This window comes from Coffea arabica, chromosome 11e (genome assembly GCF_036785885.1).
Source record: "Coffea arabica cultivar ET-39 chromosome 11e, Coffea Arabica ET-39 HiFi, whole genome shotgun sequence".
NCBI classification, from domain to species: domain Eukaryota; kingdom Viridiplantae; phylum Streptophyta; class Magnoliopsida; order Gentianales; family Rubiaceae; genus Coffea; species Coffea arabica.
In genome coordinates this window covers 10,488,282-10,504,247 of record NC_092331.1, presented here as the reverse complement: position 1 = coordinate 10,504,247, position 15,966 = coordinate 10,488,282, and positions in this window count along the sequence as shown.

Sequence of the window (15,966 nt, the reverse complement as noted above, 5' to 3'; positions counted from 1 at the left end):
ATCCTTTTGTCTTACCGAAAATCACATGTAATAGGTTTTTGCCTAATTTTGGTCCATGTACATGTTGAGTTTTATATTTCCTGCTCAATGTAGGCAAATTAAGATTGGTCTTGAATGATATCACGGCCTCCTTTTTTTTTTCGGATTCACGCCCGACGCAGTTGCACAGATTACACGAAATAGAGTATGATGGTTATGTGAATGGTGGGGACTCATTTGATGATTCGGACGACGAGGAGCTCATGTTGGCCTTCGCTGCCTTTATCCTTGCTGGATTGGCCTTATTCGACCCGTACATCAACTCAAGGCAACGGCGAAGAATTCGAGATGGTGCACAGTCGGGTGCTCAATATGTTATAGAGCTGATAACGGCCATCGAGACAGAATATTCGACAACCTTCGAATGGAAGCTCCCCTTTTCCTCCAATTGTGTGACTTGTTGGTTCAGATGGGCTATTGGGTGGCCCACCCGACACAACGGGTGGGGATTCATGAGTCCGTTGCTATATGCCTGCTGTGTTTGAATCATAATGAGTGACATAGGGTGCTTGCCGAGAGATTCCAACATTCTCCCGAGACAACGGACCGCCATCTATGACGCTGCCTTAGATCTCTCGTTCGATTGGGACGCGACCTGATCCGACCGGTGGATTATCACATAACCCATCCAAGAGTACAGAACAGTGCTTTGTTCTGGCCCTGGTTTAAGGTTATGAGCTACTCTGTGAAATTACTATTTCATTATGCCTAACAGTTGTGACCAACTTATGGGAAGATTTTTTTTTTTTTATTAGGATTGCGTTGGAGCGATTGACGGAACACACGTTTCAGCCTGGTGTACAGCCGAAGACAGGGAACGTTACCGGAACAGGCATGGTAGCTTATCACAAAACGTTCTAGCCATGTGTGATTACAACATGAGATTCACTTATATCAGGGTAGGGTGGGGGGTAGCGCACACGATTTTAGAACCTTACAAGAAGTCATACAAGATCCTAATTGTGCCTTTCCGTGGTCACCAGCAGGTTAGTCCAGATTAAATCACATAATTCCTTTTCTCATTGCGTCTTCAATGAGTTTTAAATATAATTTCATTATGCCAGGAAAGTATTACGCGGTGGACGCGGCTTACCAAAATATCACAGGACTCATGGCTCCATTTAAAGGTGCACGGGGAACCGCGCAAGAGCGGGCAGTGAGGACACTCTTCAACAAACGGCATGCATCGTTAAGAAACAGTATAGAACGCACGTTTGGCGTCTTGAAGAAGCGGTTTTCAATACTTAAGGGCCCCATGCAGAAGTATATGATGGCTACTCAAAATAATATTATCCTGACTTGTTGTGCCTTGCACAACTTCATGCGCGAGTATGTTCCAAATGACGCATATTTTGTTGAAGAAGAAGCAGATATAGCATTGGCAGATAACATAAACCCCTTCAACCCAATGCCCGCAGCACAAGCTCCAGATATGTCGGCTGCAGGAATTGCTGAATGGAATGAAAGTAGGAGAGCAATAGCCGATATGATGTACTATCATCAACACCAGTAGAACATCTCTTGTCAGTATTTGTTCAGATAGTACGCCCAATAAATTGTACACTTATGTCTCATCTATGTATTAAAAAATTGATAATTGTTTAAGTGCAAATGGCATTCAGTATTTCAAACACAGAGGGAAAAAAACATTAAATGTTATTTTTCAAAAACAGTGAATCCATACACGCTTATTTTTCAAAAACACTCTGTTTTTGAAAAACAACTAATCCAAACAACATTGATTGTTTTCCAAAAAATGAATAGTGTTGTTTTTGTAAAATACCCCCAAAAATAGCATATCCAAACGGAGTCTAAAACTTTACTGTAACGCATTCTAGAAGTTTTTGGAAAAATTTTTTAAGGTGAAATTTTTTTCCCTTTTCTTTTTTTTTCTTTCCTTTTCTCTTTCTCTTTCTTTTTCTTTCTTTCCTTTTTCTTTTCTTTTCTCTTCTTCTTCATCCTTCCCCCTCCCCCTTCCCCTTCCCTCCCTCGTTACCTCTACCTCCGACGAACTAGCAACCATGTTTCTATCATTTTTTTTCTTTTCTTTCCTCTTCTTTTTCTTCTTCTTCTTCCTCCCCCCTTCCCTCCCCGGCCACTTCTGCCTCGTTAAAGAACCAGCAGCCATGGTCCCAATTTTTTTTTCTTTTTTCTTCCCCTCTTCTCCCTCTCTGCTCCCCTCTCCCCCTCGACTCCCCTTCACCCTCCCCCTCTCCCTCCTGAAGCTGGAGAACCAGCAGCCATGGTTTTTTCATTTTTTTTTGTTTTTTCTCTCCCTCTCTTCTCCATCTCCCTCTCGCCCACTCCTCCCCTTTCCAGTACGTGCCAAAATCGACCATTGTTATGCATCCTGAAAACTGCTTGCTTTCACGTCTGAATATTCAGATGGGATAGTATTGTGCAAAGGTTTTCCGTTTGCAGGACCATTTCTGTGTGAAAAAGGAAAATCTATCATCAATTTTGCCTTTTGACCGGTGTAATGAAGCCCGCAGCTTGATAATCATCTTGTCTTGACAACTGCCAAACGTTGATACATGGCTTTTACCTGCTGCCTTGCTTGTTGGTAGGAGATTTTGTATTCCAAGATGCAGCTCGATTGTCCTTGATTTATCAATTCCAAAGCTTGGTAAGGTCACATGCGACTGGCTGCGATCTGGTCACGCGAGCAGATCGCAGTTAGGGGAAGGGGGAGGGGGAGGGAGAGAAGAAAAAGAAACGAGAAAAGAGAGGGGTCGCAGATCGATCAAAGGGAGAGAGAGAGAGGGAGAGGGAGAAAGGAAGGAAAAAAAAAGGAAAGACCGGCGCCAGAATAAGTGGCCAGCGCCGGAAGCAGCGGCGGAGGTGGTGGTCGGCGATGAAGGCGTGGTGAATTAGGGTGGGGGAGAAAGAAGAAGAAAAGAGGAAGTTTTTTTTGTATTAGATATTTTGAAGTGTGTAGATTAAAAAATTTGATAAGTTTTTTTGGGTTCCTATAGTTAAAGTTGTTAAAAAACTAATAGCAAACAAACTTGCCAAAAAATTTGGATTCCAAACAGGGCCCTAGTTTCCCCAAATACAATTTTCATTCAAATACAATTTTGAAAACAATTTAAAAAACAATAATAAAAAACACATTTCAAATCATTGGTACATTAGTTAAATCTTTTATTCATTAATTCATCAATGGAGCTATTCTATTCACGTACTATCCTCTCTCGTAACAACATTTGATCGGTTGAAAGAATAAGAAAATAGTTCTTAATTCTCTCTACTTCTTACTCTACTATTACAATCCTTGTTTAGCAGTTTATTTTATTAGTTCCACAATTTTGTGTACTGCACAAGAATCTACCTCTGGAGAAAGAAAAACAAACAAGATTCTACCATTGGTAGGCACGTGTTGATTTTCTTGAGAGAATCTCTGAGGTAATATTCCTACTTTTCAATTTATTTTATGGTTAGTCTTACAAAACAAGAGTTCGTACTTGTTGATATTTCTGAAAAAAAAAATTTATTTATCATGGACATTGGATGTTAAAATTCATCTTGAGACAATGAATCTTGAGAATAATATTATTGAAAATAATGAAGTCTCAAATCAAGACCGTGCCAAAGCTATGATATTTCTTTATCATTATTTAGATGAACGATTAAAAATAGAATATTTTGCTGTCAAATATTCATTTGTCCTTTGAAAAGATTTGAAAGAAAGATTCGACCACCTGAAGATGGTCATTCCCCCAAAAGCCCAGTATGATTGGCTTCATTTACGATCTATTAATGAATATAATTCAATCATGTTCCAAATTATTTCTCAATTAATATTATGTGGTGAATGTCGCGCCCCATTTTTAATAAAAATAAGAATGATAAGTGAGTGAGGTATGGTTTGAAAAATGGTGATGTGTGTGAAAATGAAAGGGAAAGGCCATGCGACTTTGAAATGTGACGTTTTGGCCAAAAATAGTAATCTAAAAAGGTTTTGGTAAAATGTAGGAGTCGCCACTTGGTATTGACTTAGGGTGTACCAAATCACCCAAAAAATATGGATTTAAACGTAAAACCTTTTTAGATTGACTCCAAAATCTACGGTAAATCAGAAAAAAAATGGTTCGGGGGTCACAGTTGGAGAAAAGGGAAGACAAAGACAATGTCTAAGGCACCCTCTCAACCTAACCTAAGCTAGTTGCATGATTTAGTCATGATTTTCCTAATTTCTAACCAAAAGATGTATCGCATTTGGATGTAACTAATATGAATGCAATTCTAAACCTAATGAGGAATTGAAAGGGACAAATATCTCTTAGAGGCTCGATCGGACTAAATCACATGAGTTATGATAGCCAAGGATAAGCCCTCCAAGAGGTCACGAGTAATGCTAATGATGAAAAAAAAATGGAATGAATGTATGCAATGTGAAAACATGAGCTTGTGTGAAGTGAAAAAAGTAATAATATAAAATAATAGTGTGTAAGTGAGAGTGTGCAAATGGGGGTGCAAGGTGAGGTATGTAAAGTGATAGTGTGAAGTGCATGTGTGCTCAGTGGTAGTATGTAAAGTGCTAGTGGTAGAGTGAGAATGTGTAAGATAAGAGTCATGTGAAGTGAACATGTGGAAAAAGTAATAGTATATGAAGTGAGAGTGTAAAGTGATAGTGAGTAAATGAAATGCATGAACCCTAGAGGAATGCAAGTAAGACGGGTACGGGGAGATCTTAAATCGTGACTTTTGCTTTTCTTTTTGGTTAGAAAAAGAATGAGTGTGCTAAGACTATGTGTAGCCAAACTCGTCCATCCCCCTTAACAAAAGAGTAACTCCCTAACCTAATCAGACAAATGACCCTAATGATTAGAGTGAAATGCAAAATCCTAAAGATCATACTTTGAATGTGGGAAAAGGGTAAAGGATCATGCAAAAACGTAAAAAATACTAAGAAAAATGCATGAAAATGTAGTGAAGGCATGCGAGTATGTACTAGCGAGGGACGACCCTATTGGGTCTAGCATTGGACTAGCCCTTTACTAATGCTCTCTCACGAGCATTGGACTTGTGAGCGATCGGGAATAAGTAACCATGACTAGCATTGGACTAGCCACGGTTATATCGTACATTTGCATTCATCATATATACACAAGTAAATGGGCATAGTTAAAACAAGTAGGCATGTGAGCACGTAATTCACATAACACATAAGCATGCATATCTAGATGCTAAAATCTAAGAAAGCGGTAACACATAGCACATAGTCATGCAAATCACATAAGTAAGAAATAAAGCAAATAAAGACCCTAACTATTACATTTGAGGGGGTCCTACTACAATCTAAAAGGGGAAAGAATTAAATGAAATGATATAATAGCCTAACTATTACAATTGTGGCATTCAAGTGCCTTTCAAATGATCAAAATTGAACTAAAATAAAATAAATATACTAAATTAAAACAAATAAAGTGAATAAATAAATAAATAAAATGAAAGCATTCAAAAGGCATGCAATTGAGCACATAAAGTCACATAAGGCACATAGGGTCAAATAAAGTCAAGAATAAGGGATAGGGTGTACCTCCCTTGAGTTGGAACTCTAATGGAGTGAAATTATTTATTTACCCTCCAAAATAAAAGAAAAGATCAAGGCATCACAAATAATCACATAAATGCAAAATTGAATAATTAAAAGACATTTAAACGACTAAAACAGTCCATATTCACTAAATAAGGATCCAATTGGGAGCATTAACCAATCATTCAAGTCCAATTAGAAAAACCCCATAGTTCTGTCCCCAAACCCAGGCCAAACCTGCAAATCCCTCAACCAAAACCGAAATAAAACCCAACCTTACTCAAATAACAAAAACTAGTTGGCTACGCGTTAAAGATAAAACAGAGCAACGTCGAATGAAAGCCATAAAGAACCGATTGAATCCCACAAAACCAGCAAAACCTAACATCCGACTATCTATAAACCATATTTACATACATCTTGAGCCATCAAAACTGGACCTTTGAAACAACAGAGATCATCAAGACGGGGATGCCAACAAAATGCATGTGCGATGAAGAAAAACCCATTCGGTGGTTTAACAAAATTTATGGGAAGTATCAGATTAGCTAAGTTAAGGAGTATTTATTACCGGGTGATGAACTTGAACGAGGTTAAAGCCAAAGGGACGAACGGATGATATTCCACAAGAATCTTCGCAGATTCACAGATGCACCAGCAGAGCCGATCCGCGACTTTGGAAGGCAGATTTGAAGGCTTTCCTGAGGTTTTTTTTCACAAGATCTGAACAAGAATTTCTCTCCTGATGTTGGAGAGTGCACAGCAATCAACAGTTTGGTGAATGATGCCGAATTTATGGAGAAAATCTTCGCTCAAGAAGGCTGGATGCTCAGCCTTTTCCAAGGAAAAACGCAGCCTGCATTCTCTATTTTGCCCTCGTTTCTTGCCATTCCTTTTTCTTGCCCAAACTCTCCCTTCCCTTTTTTCTCTCTGCCTTCCTCGACAATCCCTCAAAACCTAGCCGCCACACCTTTTTCCCATCAGCCGTCCACTAGATCCCTCCTCACCCTGCTGTCCGCTTCTTCCTCTTTCCCAGGCTTTCTCTTTCGGCTCTCCTCTCTTTTTCTTTTTCCGTTGCCCAGTCGAGGACCCTTTTTTTTTTTCCTCTTGTCCGCCGCTCCTCTTTTCCTTTCGTAACTCTTGCTTCCTTCCCCTAAACCCTCACGGCTGAAACCCTTTCTTCCTACTTGCCCAAAGCCCGTAACTTTCCTTGCCTTTTACACAGCCGAAACCATTTCTTGCTTTTCTCAGCTCTTTCTCGTTCTTTTCTCTCGGTCTTTTCCAATCTCCGCCGCCCTCTTTTTTCAGCTCTCTTTCCGTTGCTCTCTCCCTCACTCTTTCTCGGCTTCTCTCAAACCCAGCCACCTCCCCCCCTTCTATCCGCTGTTCCTCACACTATTTAAATGAGACAAGGGTCCCTGAAACCCTCATCTCAATGGCCTTAAAAAATCAATTTTTTCTGGGATTATTGGAGCCGTTAGAAACCTCTTTCTGGATCCTTCTTGATCCTTGGATTAAGCCAAGTGGCTTTGGGTATTAACATGATCAAATGCACCGTGAAATGAAGTTGCGTGCTTGGTCTTGCGAGCTGCGTTTGAGCTTGTAATATGAAGGAATGGCGCGCGTACAAGTCGCGCGCGGGCGCGGGCTTCTTTTTTTTCCTTTTTTTTTTTGTTAAACTACTAAAGATCAAAATAATTTTCCTATTAGAAATAAAAATAAGATAAGCAAAAATTAAAACCAAATCAACTAAATAAATAAAAAAATAAAGTAAAATAAAAAGTTAAAATTTTGGTGTCTACAGTGAAAATGTTATTGATGAAGACATGTTAGAGAAAATATTTTCTATTTTCATGTTTTTAACATGCTCCTGCAGCAGCAATATCAAGAGAAGGGATTTAAGAAATATTCTAAATTTATTGCATGTCTTTTTTTGAGTGAATAAAATAATGAATTATTACTGATAAATCATGAGTCATGACCAAATGGTACTAGTCCATTCCCTGAAGCGAATGCTACTCAATCTCAAAATTTTAGTCGAAGCCGTGGACGTATCATGGTCGTGGTAGATATCAAGAAATATTCTAAATTTATTGCATGTCTTTTTTTGAGTGAATAAAATAATGAATTATTACTGATAAATCATGAGTCATGACCAATTGATACTAGTCCATTCCCTGAAATGAATGCGACTCAATCTTAAAATTTTAGAAGAAGCCGCAGACGTAGCCGTGGTCGTGGTAGATTTGTACCTCATAATAATTATAACTGTAGCAAACAACAAAATATCCCCAGAAGCGGGATAATAATAATAATCAGAAAAAAAACTTATGAAGAAAAATGCTATCAATGTTGCACGGAAGGTCATTGATCCCATGCCTGTCATACAGCAGATCATCTTGTTGACTTTTATCAAGTATCATGGAAAAAAAAGATTAAAATGTTGTGAAAAATTTTATTGATAAAAAGGTGCTTATGATGATGATAAACCCCATAGTTCTGTCCCCAAACCCAGGCCAAACCTGCAAATCCCTCAACCAAAACCGAAATAAAACCCAACCTTACTCAAATAACAAAAACTAGTTGGCTACGCGTTAAAGATAAAACAGAGCAACGTCGAATGAAAGCCATAAAGAACCGATTGAATCCCACAAAACCAGCAAAACCTAACATCCGACTATCTATAAACCATATTTACATACATCTTGAGCCATCAAAACTGGACCTTTGAAACAACAGAGATCATCAAGACGGGGATGCCAACAAAATGCATGTGCGATGAAGAAAAACCCATTCGGTGGTTTAACAAAATTTATGGGAAGTATCAGATTAGCTAAGTTAAGGAGTATTTATTACCGGGTGATGAACTTGAACGAGGTTAAAGCCAAAGGGACGAACGGATGATATTCCACAAGAATCTTCGCAGATTCACAGATGCACCAGCAGAGCCGATCCGCGACTTTGGAAGGCAGATTTGAAGGCTTTCCTGAGGTTTTTTTTCACAAGATCTGAACAAGAATTTCTCTCCTGATGTTGGAGAGTGCACAGCAATCAACAGTTTGGTGAATGATGCCGAATTTATGGAGAAAATCTTCGCTCAAGAAGGCTGGATGCTCAGCCTTTTCCAAGGAAAAACGCAGCCTGCATTCTCTATTTTGCCCTCGTTTCTTGCCATTCCTTTTTCTTGCCCAAACTCTCCCTTCCCTTTTTTCTCTCTGCCTTCCTCGACAATCCCTCAAAACCTAGCCGCCACACCTTTTTCCCATCAGCCGTCCACTAGATCCCTCCTCACCCTGCTGTCCGCTTCTTCCTCTTTCCCAGGCTTTCTCTTTCGGCTCTCCTCTCTTTTTCTTTTTCCGTTGCCCAGTCGAGGACCCTTTTTTTTTTTCCTCTTGTCCGCCGCTCCTCTTTTCCTTTCGTAACTCTTGCTTCCTTCCCCTAAACCCTCACGGCTGAAACCCTTTCTTCCTACTTGCCCAAAGCCCGTAACTTTCCTTGCCTTTTACACAGCCGAAACCATTTCTTGCTTTTCTCAGCTCTTTCTCGTTCTTTTCTCTCGGTCTTTTCCAATCTCCGCCGCCCTCTTTTTTCAGCTCTCTTTCCGTTGCTCTCTCCCTCACTCTTTCTCGGCTTCTCTCAAACCCAGCCACCTCCCCCCCTTCTATCCGCTGTTCCTCACACTATTTAAATGAGACAAGGGTCCCTGAAACCCTCATCTCAATGGCCTTAAAAAATCAATTTTTTCTGGGATTATTGGAGCCGTTAGAAACCTCTTTCTGGATCCTTCTTGATCCTTGGATTAAGCCAAGTGGCTTTGGGTATTAACATGATCAAATGCACCGTGAAATGAAGTTGCGTGCTTGGTCTTGCGAGCTGCGTTTGAGCTTGTAATATGAAGGAATGGCGCGCGTACAAGTCGCGCGCGGGCGCGGGCTTCTTTTTTTTCCTTTTTTTTTTTGTTAAACTACTAAAGATCAAAATAATTTTCCTATTAGAAATAAAAATAAGATAAGCAAAAATTAAAACCAAATCAACTAAATAAATAAAAAAATAAAGTAAAATAAAAAGTTAAAATTTTGGTGTCTACAGTGAAAATGTTATTGATGAAGACATGTTAGAGAAAATATTTTCTATTTTCATGTTTTTAACATGCTCCTGCAGCAGCAATATCAAGAGAAGGGATTTAAGAAATATTCTAAATTTATTGCATGTCTTTTTTTGAGTGAATAAAATAATGAATTATTACTGATAAATCATGAGTCATGACCAAATGGTACTAGTCCATTCCCTGAAGCGAATGCTACTCAATCTCAAAATTTTAGTCGAAGCCGTGGACGTATCATGGTCGTGGTAGATATCAAGAAATATTCTAAATTTATTGCATGTCTTTTTTTGAGTGAATAAAATAATGAATTATTACTGATAAATCATGAGTCATGACCAATTGATACTAGTCCATTCCCTGAAATGAATGCGACTCAATCTTAAAATTTTAGAAGAAGCCGCGGACGTAGCCGTGGTCGTGGTAGATTTGTACCTCATAATAATTATAACTGTAGCAAACAACAAAATATCCCCAGAAGCGGGATAATAATAATAATCAGAAAAAAAACTTATGAAGAAAAATGCTATCAATGTTGCACGGAAGGTCATTGATCCCATGCCTGTCATACAGCAGATCATCTTGTTGACTTTTATCAAGTATCATGGAAAAAAAAGATTAAAATGTTGTGAAAAATTTTATTGATAAAAAGGTGCTTATGATGATGATAAACCCCATAGTTCTGTCCCCAAACCCAGGCCAAACCTGCAAATCCCTCAACCAAAACCGAAATAAAACCCAACCTTACTCAAATAACAAAAACTAGTTGGCTACGCGTTAAAGATAAAACAGAGCAACGTCGAATGAAAGCCATAAAGAACCGATTGAATCCCACAAAACCAGCAAAACCTAACATCCGACTATCTATAAACCATATTTACATACATCTTGAGCCATCAAAACTGGACCTTTGAAACAACAGAGATCATCAAGACGGGGATGCCAACAAAATGCATGTGCGATGAAGAAAAACCCATTCGGTGGTTTAACAAAATTTATGGGAAGTATCAGATTAGCTAAGTTAAGGAGTATTTATTACCGGGTGATGAACTTGAACGAGGTTAAAGCCAAAGGGACGAACGGATGATATTCCACAAGAATCTTCGCAGATTCACAGATGCACCAGCAGAGCCGATCCGCGACTTTGGAAGGCAGATTTGAAGGCTTTCCTGAGGTTTTTTTTCACAAGATCTGAACAAGAATTTCTCTCCTGATGTTGGAGAGTGCACAGCAATCAACAGTTTGGTGAATGATGCCGAATTTATGGAGAAAATCTTCGCTCAAGAAGGCTGGATGCTCAGCCTTTTCCAAGGAAAAACGCAGCCTGCATTCTCTATTTTGCCCTCGTTTCTTGCCATTCCTTTTTCTTGCCCAAACTCTCCCTTCCCTTTTTTCTCTCTGCCTTCCTCGACAATCCCTCAAAACCTAGCCGCCACACCTTTTTCCCATCAGCCGTCCACTAGATCCCTCCTCACCCTGCTGTCCGCTTCTTCCTCTTTCCCAGGCTTTCTCTTTCGGCTCTCCTCTCTTTTTCTTTTTCCGTTGCCCAGTCGAGGACCCTTTTTTTTTTTCCTCTTGTCCGCCGCTCCTCTTTTCCTTTCGTAACTCTTGCTTCCTTCCCCTAAACCCTCACGGCTGAAACCCTTTCTTCCTACTTGCCCAAAGCCCGTAACTTTCCTTGCCTTTTACACAGCCGAAACCATTTCTTGCTTTTCTCAGCTCTTTCTCGTTCTTTTCTCTCGGTCTTTTCCAATCTCCGCCGCCCTCTTTTTTCAGCTCTCTTTCCGTTGCTCTCTCCCTCACTCTTTCTCGGCTTCTCTCAAACCCAGCCACCTCCCCCCCTTCTATCCGCTGTTCCTCACACTATTTAAATGAGACAAGGGTCCCTGAAACCCTCATCTCAATGGCCTTAAAAAATCAATTTTTTCTGGGATTATTGGAGCCGTTAGAAACCTCTTTCTGGATCCTTCTTGATCCTTGGATTAAGCCAAGTGGCTTTGGGTATTAACATGATCAAATGCACCGTGAAATGAAGTTGCGTGCTTGGTCTTGCGAGCTGCGTTTGAGCTTGTAATATGAAGGAATGGCGCGCGTACAAGTCGCGCGCGGGCGCGGGCTTCTTTTTTTTCCTTTTTTTTTTTGTTAAACTACTAAAGATCAAAATAATTTTCCTATTAGAAATAAAAATAAGATAAGCAAAAATTAAAACCAAATCAACTAAATAAATAAAAAAATAAAGTAAAATAAAAAGTTAAAATTTTGGTGTCTACAGTGAAAATGTTATTGATGAAGACATGTTAGAGAAAATATTTTCTATTTTCATGTTTTTAACATGCTCCTGCAGCAGCAATATCAAGAGAAGGGATTTAAGAAATATTCTAAATTTATTGCATGTCTTTTTTTGAGTGAATAAAATAATGAATTATTACTGATAAATCATGAGTCATGACCAAATGGTACTAGTCCATTCCCTGAAGCGAATGCTACTCAATCTCAAAATTTTAGTCGAAGCCGTGGACGTATCATGGTCGTGGTAGATATCAAGAAATATTCTAAATTTATTGCATGTCTTTTTTTGAGTGAATAAAATAATGAATTATTACTGATAAATCATGAGTCATGACCAATTGATACTAGTCCATTCCCTGAAATGAATGCGACTCAATCTTAAAATTTTAGAAGAAGCCGCGGACGTAGCCGTGGTCGTGGTAGATTTGTACCTCATAATAATTATAACTGTAGCAAACAACAAAATATCCCCAGAAGCGGGATAATAATAATAATCAGAAAAAAAACTTATGAAGAAAAATGCTATCAATGTTGCACGGAAGGTCATTGATCCCATGCCTGTCATACAGCAGATCATCTTGTTGACTTTTATCAAGTATCATGGAAAAAAAAGATTAAAATGTTGTGAAAAATTTTATTGATAAAAAGGTGCTTATGATGATGATAAACCCCATAGTTCTGTCCCCAAACCCAGGCCAAACCTGCAAATCCCTCAACCAAAACCGAAATAAAACCCAACCTTACTCAAATAACAAAAACTAGTTGGCTACGCGTTAAAGATAAAACAGAGCAACGTCGAATGAAAGCCATAAAGAACCGATTGAATCCCACAAAACCAGCAAAACCTAACATCCGACTATCTATAAACCATATTTACATACATCTTGAGCCATCAAAACTGGACCTTTGAAACAACAGAGATCATCAAGACGGGGATGCCAACAAAATGCATGTGCGATGAAGAAAAACCCATTCGGTGGTTTAACAAAATTTATGGGAAGTATCAGATTAGCTAAGTTAAGGAGTATTTATTACCGGGTGATGAACTTGAACGAGGTTAAAGCCAAAGGGACGAACGGATGATATTCCACAAGAATCTTCGCAGATTCACAGATGCACCAGCAGAGCCGATCCGCGACTTTGGAAGGCAGATTTGAAGGCTTTCCTGAGGTTTTTTTTCACAAGATCTGAACAAGAATTTCTCTCCTGATGTTGGAGAGTGCACAGCAATCAACAGTTTGGTGAATGATGCCGAATTTATGGAGAAAATCTTCGCTCAAGAAGGCTGGATGCTCAGCCTTTTCCAAGGAAAAACGCAGCCTGCATTCTCTATTTTGCCCTCGTTTCTTGCCATTCCTTTTTCTTGCCCAAACTCTCCCTTCCCTTTTTTCTCTCTGCCTTCCTCGACAATCCCTCAAAACCTAGCCGCCACACCTTTTTCCCATCAGCCGTCCACTAGATCCCTCCTCACCCTGCTGTCCGCTTCTTCCTCTTTCCCAGGCTTTCTCTTTCGGCTCTCCTCTCTTTTTCTTTTTCCGTTGCCCAGTCGAGGACCCTTTTTTTTTTTCCTCTTGTCCGCCGCTCCTCTTTTCCTTTCGTAACTCTTGCTTCCTTCCCCTAAACCCTCACGGCTGAAACCCTTTCTTCCTACTTGCCCAAAGCCCGTAACTTTCCTTGCCTTTTACACAGCCGAAACCATTTCTTGCTTTTCTCAGCTCTTTCTCGTTCTTTTCTCTCGGTCTTTTCCAATCTCCGCCGCCCTCTTTTTTCAGCTCTCTTTCCGTTGCTCTCTCCCTCACTCTTTCTCGGCTTCTCTCAAACCCAGCCACCTCCCCCCCTTCTATCCGCTGTTCCTCACACTATTTAAATGAGACAAGGGTCCCTGAAACCCTCATCTCAATGGCCTTAAAAAATCAATTTTTTCTGGGATTATTGGAGCCGTTAGAAACCTCTTTCTGGATCCTTCTTGATCCTTGGATTAAGCCAAGTGGCTTTGGGTATTAACATGATCAAATGCACCGTGAAATGAAGTTGCGTGCTTGGTCTTGCGAGCTGCGTTTGAGCTTGTAATATGAAGGAATGGCGCGCGTACAAGTCGCGCGCGGGCGCGGGCTTCTTTTTTTTCCTTTTTTTTTTTGTTAAACTACTAAAGATCAAAATAATTTTCCTATTAGAAATAAAAATAAGATAAGCAAAAATTAAAACCAAATCAACTAAATAAATAAAAAAATAAAGTAAAATAAAAAGTTAAAATTTTGGTGTCTACAGTGAAAATGTTATTGATGAAGACATGTTAGAGAAAATATTTTCTATTTTCATGTTTTTAACATGCTCCTGCAGCAGCAATATCAAGAGAAGGGATTTAAGAAATATTCTAAATTTATTGCATGTCTTTTTTTGAGTGAATAAAATAATGAATTATTACTGATAAATCATGAGTCATGACCAAATGGTACTAGTCCATTCCCTGAAGCGAATGCTACTCAATCTCAAAATTTTAGTCGAAGCCGTGGACGTATCATGGTCGTGGTAGATATCAAGAAATATTCTAAATTTATTGCATGTCTTTTTTTGAGTGAATAAAATAATGAATTATTACTGATAAATCATGAGTCATGACCAATTGATACTAGTCCATTCCCTGAAATGAATGCGACTCAATCTTAAAATTTTAGAAGAAGCCGCGGACGTAGCCGTGGTCGTGGTAGATTTGTACCTCATAATAATTATAACTGTAGCAAACAACAAAATATCCCCAGAAGCGGGATAATAATAATAATCAGAAAAAAAACTTATGAAGAAAAATGCTATCAATGTTGCACGGAAGGTCATTGATCCCATGCCTGTCATACAGCAGATCATCTTGTTGACTTTTATCAAGTATCATGGAAAAAAAAGATTAAAATGTTGTGAAAAATTTTATTGATAAAAAGGTGCTTATGATGATGATAAACCCCATAGTTCTGTCCCCAAACCCAGGCCAAACCTGCAAATCCCTCAACCAAAACCGAAATAAAACCCAACCTTACTCAAATAACAAAAACTAGTTGGCTACGCGTTAAAGATAAAACAGAGCAACGTCGAATGAAAGCCATAAAGAACCGATTGAATCCCACAAAACCAGCAAAACCTAACATCCGACTATCTATAAACCATATTTACATACATCTTGAGCCATCAAAACTGGACCTTTGAAACAACAGAGATCATCAAGACGGGGATGCCAACAAAATGCATGTGCGATGAAGAAAAACCCATTCGGTGGTTTAACAAAATTTATGGGAAGTATCAGATTAGCTAAGTTAAGGAGTATTTATTACCGGGTGATGAACTTGAACGAGGTTAAAGCCAAAGGGACGAACGGATGATATTCCACAAGAATCTTCGCAGATTCACAGATGCACCAGCAGAGCCGATCCGCGACTTTGGAAGGCAGATTTGAAGGCTTTCCTGAGGTTTTTTTTCACAAGATCTGAACAAGAATTTCTCTCCTGATGTTGGAGAGTGCACAGCAATCAACAGTTTGGTGAATGATGCCGAATTTATGGAGAAAATCTTCGCTCAAGAAGGCTGGATGCTCAGCCTTTTCCAAGGAAAAACGCAGCCTGCATTCTCTATTTTGCCCTCGTTTCTTGCCATTCCTTTTTCTTGCCCAAACTCTCCCTTCCCTTTTTTCTCTCTGCCTTCCTCGACAATCCCTCAAAACCTAGCCGCCACACCTTTTTCCCATCAGCCGTCCACTAGATCCCTCCTCACCCTGCTGTCCGCTTCTTCCTCTTTCCCAGGCTTTCTCTTTCGGCTCTCCTCTCTTTTTCTTTTTCCGTTGCCCAGTCGAGGACCCTTTTTTTTTTTCCTCTTGTCCGCCGCTCCTCTTTTCCTTTCGTAACTCTTGCTTCCTTCCCCTAAACCCTCACGGCTGAAACCCTTTCTTCCTACTTGCCCAAAGCCCGTAACTTTCCTTGCCTTTTACACAGCCGAAACCATTTCTTGCTTTTCT